Source organism: Cygnus olor, chromosome 4 (assembly GCF_009769625.2).
Source record: "Cygnus olor isolate bCygOlo1 chromosome 4, bCygOlo1.pri.v2, whole genome shotgun sequence".
Taxonomy (NCBI): domain Eukaryota; kingdom Metazoa; phylum Chordata; class Aves; order Anseriformes; family Anatidae; genus Cygnus; species Cygnus olor.
In genome coordinates, this window is record NC_049172.1 from 24,353,542 (window position 1) to 24,360,373 (window position 6,832).

The window sequence follows — 6,832 nt, forward strand, 5'->3', positions numbered from 1 at the left end:
AGTGTACACATCTGATTATCTGTCTTGACTGATAACTGAAGGGGACAAAATATTACCAGGTATAATTCCACTCATTCTCATGATTCTATGCTGTGCACTCAATTTGACCTCACATGCATTAAAAATATTTCAGTGCATTATTTTTGCAAGGTTACCAAGATTTCAAAAATTCTGAAAAACTTAGAAATAAAAGCAAATGCTAAGGCAGGCGAGATAGTGAGGGAACATCCAATTAGGAATGTCAAAATTATTTAAAAGCTCTACTTTCAACTGCTAGAAATACTTATATATTTGGAAACCCTGGCTGAAAATTTTTCTGCCCTACTTGAAACCCGTTATTAAATGTTATAGTTCTCTCTGACTTCATTCAGAATCCACCATGTTTTCATTTTCTCTTAATGCAAGTATATTTAAAGCTATTTTTAAAACAGAATTTTCAGAAAGTATCTTAACATAAAAAATACAAACTCACATTTTTAAAAAAAAAAAATTATTTCCCTCAAATAATCTTAGTTCTTTTCCATATTTTTACTGTTTACAGTTGAAAGTGATGAACCTACTTTTAAAACACAGATTGAATAATGTATCTGCAAAATCAGAGAGGATTATTTCAAACAGAATCTTGACAAACCATGTTTGATTGACTCAATATAGACTCAATGTGTTCTGACGTTTGTGATGGGTTGAAATATTTCTTTCAAATCTTTGGATTTACAAAACAACACAAAATCAAATTATCATATCAGCTCAACAATCTCTGGTCTGTACAGGGAATAAAATAGCTTGTACACTAGTAATTCATTCAGATATTGTGAGATTTTTTGTGATTTGGTATTACTCACCAGTACACTGGGTGATATAGATTTATAACCTGTTGCAAGATTAAAGACTTCAAATGAAAATTTGTAGATATAGTGTAATACCTAGGTAATTAAATGTTTTAATATGAGTATTGTTTATGAGAGAATATTTCCTGCTGATTAAAACAACAACAGCAGCAACAAAAACTTACAAATTATTATTATTATTATTATTATTATTATTATTATTATTATTATTATTTTAATTGGAAGTCTACTGTATGAACTATCCCTGTGCTTTTCTACTATGATAACACATTTCAAACAAAAATGATCAGGCTAGATCCTTGGTGCATAATATACTCTTGCAGAATTTTAAACTTCCGAGTTTGCAAAAGATGATGAAAATCATGTAGCAGTGTCTTTCATTAGATATGAATATTATAAGAAATATTTAGTAAAATAAATACAGTAGCTACAATTCTTGATTACCTGTATCTGCTTAATTATCTCTGTAATTATGAACAGTAGATACTTATTTAGGGCAGCCTGAAGATGTCAGTCATTTAATTATCTCAAAAAAGCAATCAGTTTTAAATGTGTTTGCAGAGATGTAATATGCAGGCAGAATATAATCATAAGTGAAAAAATAATTTTAACATCTGCTCATTCTAGTATCTTTGGCATATTCTAATTTTTTTTTTTTTAATGAATTTTGCCAGCTGTGCATTTCAGTTTCACTTATTTATATTGTTCCACATCCTCCTCCAGATATTGTGTTAAGGATTGAACAACTTATTGATAGGTCCATAAACTCTTAAAAAGAGCTTGGATTTATGGAGTCATCAGACAGACATTGAAAGCATATCTTTTCTTCTGTCATTTCTTTTTGGGTGGTCTTGTGGTACTTGCAGAGCCTTGTGCCTCAGCTTCCCACCTCTGTGTAATGATTCTTTTCTACTCTGTAAAGTGCTTTGAGATCTGCATATGGATGATGAAATTTAAAAAGGGTTATCTTGTTTTCAGATAATTCTTAAATTCAAAATAAATATCTTTGCTCTTTTATCTGTAAAGTCATTTAGGAGCTAGAGGTCAATAGCAGTGAAATGAATTAGCTTCTTTACTCAGAATAAAAAATGCTTCAACTCAATTAATAATAATAAATGAAGAAACAAAAACAACAACAAATCATCCAACCAAAAAAAAAGAAAAAACACAAACAAACAAACAAAAAACACAAGAACAAAAGAAAACAGGTTTAGGTAAGAATACCCAGCCTGGAATTTTGCTAGGACTGAGACTGATATGTCTATGTGCACAAAAAATTCTTTTTTTTAACACCAAATAAGCTGGATCTTTATGTTGGATGTCTTAGGAAAAGGCAGCAAATTTGTCTGCAGAGCAATGACAATGATTCAGAGCTAAAGGAGGTATAAGAGTTTATCTGCTGCTACTAGATCACCCTGTGAGATAGCACATCCTTCATCTAACTATTGACCTGGCTTTATCCTGTTTTATTATTTTAGACAGGAACAGTTACAAGATGAAAGCTTTCAGATAAAAATTATATACAAAAATAAGGCCCTGCAAACTGTGGAGGTGTCTAATCCATCAAATCTCTAACAGGCAGGTTTGTGAATGACAAGCTAGGCATATAAAGTTTGTGAATTATGGTTTAGTTCTAGTAAGTGATTAATTAATTAATTAATTAAGCAGGAAGGTCTTTTGCTGAACAAGTCCAGAAGCTTTATAGAAGTATGACTTAATATGGAAACAATGAAACTGATTTTTAGAAGACAAGGTCTGCTTTTTCATTTTGCGTTTTGATTTACCATCAGCAAAATAGAGTAAAAAGTAGCAGGAATACTCTTTTTTTTCTGTATTCATCTGTGTGTACAGTAATCATTGACCTAAAAAAACCTACAGTAACATATGCTGCAGGAAAAGCTTCAAGCAACCTCAGCATCACTATGCAAATTTCAGTAAAACATCTGTTACGTAAGACTACATTATGGCAGTGACGATTGACATGATATAAGTATTATTTTTATCAGAAAAAAAATATATTTTGAATGTATTTTCTTTGTGGTCCTGTATGTTTATAGTGCAAACTGCTCTTACCTTCTACTCTGCCACGAAATGGTAGAGTAGGATAAAATAGTTCCCATTCCACCTATTTACATAATTAGGAGTTGCTGCCAAGATATTTTTCATTTCCACGTGAGTGATGTAAGGGCTGGAAACTTGTACTGTGATTTTCTTGTACAGATATACTCTTCAGTTCTGTAAAAGCTGGTTGGAAGGATAGCAGGTGTGTATAAATCCCAAAAGATTTTTGTTCATTTACGAACATGTACTAAATTATCTGATATCATTACTCTTATTTTAAAATGCAGGTTTTAACCCCCCCAAAATGTACTTTCTCCTAAAACAACAACAAAATTTGAGGAGTAACTTAAAAAAAAAAAAAAAGTTATTTAAAAAGAATTTTGTACATATAAAACATTTTCTCTGATGCCTTCAGATTTGGCTTTCTGCGAATGCTGAGTCTGTACTAACAGCAATATGCTTTCAATCTATGTTCATAGGCAATAAAATTTTCAAATTATCAGGACTTAAGGAGTGACTATTAAAAACTAATAAACTAATAAAATAAAGGAAAGGTAGCTACCATGTTAAAACATTTGAGCACAAGTACATGGCTAAGCCAAAATTGCCTAATCTAACCTTATTTGTTCTAGGCAAGACTAGCATAGCAGTGCTTAGTAAGAATTAAGATGCATTTCGGTTAAAACAAGACAGAGTAGTCATATAACTGATCCTTCTGTGTGAGTACTTAATCACCAAAATTGTGGCCCAGTCAGAACTGAAATAGGAAATGGAAGCCAAGTGACAAAGCTGGATTTTTCGCTTCCTTCCCCCCAGATATCTGCAGAGATGCTGAAAGACTAACAGGAGTCTGGAGTAGCTATGGGCTGCTCTAAGAGGCCAGGGCATCACTGCATGTATGGGCTCAGGACAGATTTCTCTGTCCTTGCATCCATGCCAGATCTAATTTTGGAACTGGCAAAGCAGGAGGGAAGAGCACTTACAAAGTGTAGGAGGCATCTGTCTCACTTCTCCTGTGTCACCAGCTCTCTCCTCACTACTGCTGAGTACAAGATGCCTTTCTGAAACCTTGCTGCCTTTGCTGCAAGCTCAAGTGAAAACTCCTGGGTTGGCAAGCACCAAGCTCATGTTCCCTGTGAGGCTCTACAGATAAAAATTCAAATGATAATATATGAAGATAAAAAATACAAATTGCAAAGTTCCTTAAGTATAATTACATTATATGATTAAATTAAAAACAAACAGACCAGCAACACTGTCCACATCTGACACCTCACAAACGATTTTTCTTTTCCCCCACTGCAGATATTTTTCAGCTCTTTTCTTTCAAGATTTAGCTAGCTCCTTGACCTTCCCATAAAAACCCATTTGAGGCTTTCTGGTCTGCTGCTGCTGTTGCATAGCCTAAGGCAACTTCCTGAGCCTTGGTTACATTGAACTTCAGCTTTCACAACCCTCCTTTATGTGTTACAATACCCTTGCTGACTAGAAGAGCTCTCTGAGAGTCCCTGTTACTGCTTTCAGCAAAGGTGAGAGAGACTGGAAGATGCAGTGATGGTGGGGTGAGTTCACAGGTCTCTACCAGCTTCACCTTTTAGTCTTCTATATCATGCATAGTCAGCTAGAGAGCTTATTCCTGTATCCTTTCACTTCGTCACTGACACTCATCATGTCTGTATGAAAAACACCTTACACTCCAGCCAAAAACTCATCTTTACTTTTCCATTAGAAGTAGAATCCGATTAATGTACTAGTTACCTATTTAAGACAAATTATTACAGCCTACATTTGTTCCAGAGAATTAATGTTATTCTCTGCTCCTCTTTTCCCAACATTTTCTACTGTCTCTATCAATTTTCAAAATTTTTTTTTTCAAAAATTTTCAGAAATGTGTATTTTTTAACCAGAAATAATTTCCCTAAGAGACACTTGCTCCTCATAAATAACACTACCTTTGAGTGTGTCTCACTGCCAATAGAGGGTCCTACTCTACCAAAACAATTCAAAGTTTGGAAACAAAATGTTAGGCATACACAAAAAAATAGTGATATCAAAAACACAGGCTAGCTGTAAGTGGAGAAACAAATGCTTCTATAAAATGTTATGCAGTGTTGTTTAATGTTGCAGCTGGCAAATATATTATTCTAATTAAAACTCTTATTTTTGGTTTTGTTTATTCTGGAGTGCCTATCGATAATGGTGAATACAGTTCCATTTTCCAACATACAAGATAGAATAATAGATATCTCCCCTCCCCATGCCTTTAAAAATGTTTTAACCATAAGAAAACAAAAATATTTGATAGTCATTATTCTAGCTGTCAAATAATTATCAGAAAAGGTCTAGGACAGAAACATATGAATAAACTATCAGCTTCCCTCAGAGAGGAATATGATCTGAAAAGCATGGATTAGCCTGGTTAGGTATTCCACCCTATGTAAATTAGTCTACTGAAAGCATAGCTATAGAATTTCATTCAGGTAGGTATAAACAATAGACAAAAGCAATTCAAATTATTTTAATTAAAAGCAGTAATATGTTTGTTAATACTTTATATTCGACCTAGATATGGAGCTTGAGTGGTTGGTTCTTTGTGATCATATCTAATAGCATATGCTATCTCTTGGTGCTGAGGTAAACACGTCTTATCATTTGAAAGCAAAGAACACAGTGAAGAACCAGTCATAATGTTGTTCTTCAATGTGTGGAAGTATAGGTACTTCCTACTTTGAAGATCTAAAAGTAGAAAAGTACACCCTATTTTCAAAGTAGAGTATGTTTAGTTTTCTACAGTCTTTCTTACAGTCTCCCAAAAAGTAAAGTCATAAACCACTGGAAATTTTAATCATCTTAAATATTTAATATTTTTGATATAAAAATAAGCTATGATGATGCAAATTCCTGGTGGGGCATACCTCTTTCAGCTGTGAGATAATTACAAAGATGTGTTAAATTTCCTTCTATATACTCCATGTCTCCTCAACAGATAGCAGGAGAGAGGGGAAGATATCCCCATTCTTTCAGAGAAAAGAAAATGGAGGTCATCAGTTATTTGCACATCAGCACCTTTCATTATGTTCACCCATAATATTAATTTATGAAAAAGCAAATAAGATTTCTTAATAAGAACTCAACCTGTTGGAGTGATTCCAGAGGAGAACCATGAAGATGACCAAAGAGCTGGAGCACCTCTCCTCTGAAGAGAGATTAAGGGAGCTGGGGTTGTTCAGCCTGAAGAATGCTCTGGGGAGACTTTATAGCTGCTTTCCTGTAACTAAAAAGGGCCTACAAGAAAGGTGGAGAGGGACTTTTTATTAGAGAGTGTGGTGATAGAACAAGGGGTGGCAGCTTTAAACTAAAAGAGAGTTGATTTAGATTAGATATTTGGAAGAATTTCTTTACTCAAATAGTGATGAGGCACTGGAACAGGTTGCCCAGGGAAACTGTGGATGCCTCACCCTTGGAAGTGTTCAAGGTCAGCTTGGATGGGGCTTTCAGCAACCTGGTCTTGTGGGTGGCATCCCTGCTCGTGGCTGGGTGGTTGGAACTGGAAGATCCTTAAAGTCCCTTCCAACCCAAGCCATTCTGTGATTCTATGATTCTATGAAATCAAATACCAGTGAGCTGTTTCTCTAGTCCATTCCAAGATTACTCCCTCTTTTTTCCTTTCCTCTCCTCTCCTCTCCTCTCCTCCTCCTCTCCTCTCCTCTCCTCTCCTCTCCTCTCCTCTCCTCTCCTCTCCTCTCCTCTCCTCTCCTCTCCTCTCCTCTCCTCTCCTCTCCTCTCCTCTCCTCTCCTCTCCTCTCCTCTCCTTTCCTCTCCTCTTTTTTTTTCTTTTTTTTCTTTTTCCTTTTTCATTTTTTTCTTTTTTCTTTTTTTCCTTTTTCTTTTCTTTTCTTTTTTCTTTTCTTTTCTTTTCTTTT

The 6,832-nt window shown here is 34.6% G+C and overlaps 1 long non-coding RNA gene across 1 annotated transcript; it reads right to left on the reverse strand.

The window, feature by feature from the left end:
- Window positions 1–3,913: 3,913 nt before the first annotated feature.
- On the reverse strand, window positions 3,914–6,542 carry LOC121069932. Its single transcript, XR_005819769.1, has 3 exons — window positions 6,045–6,542; window positions 5,825–5,926; window positions 3,914–4,052 (listed from the first exon to the last, which is right to left on the reverse strand). It is a non-coding gene; the product is annotated as an uncharacterized LOC121069932 (long non-coding RNA).
- Window positions 6,543–6,832: the final 290 nt, after the last annotated feature.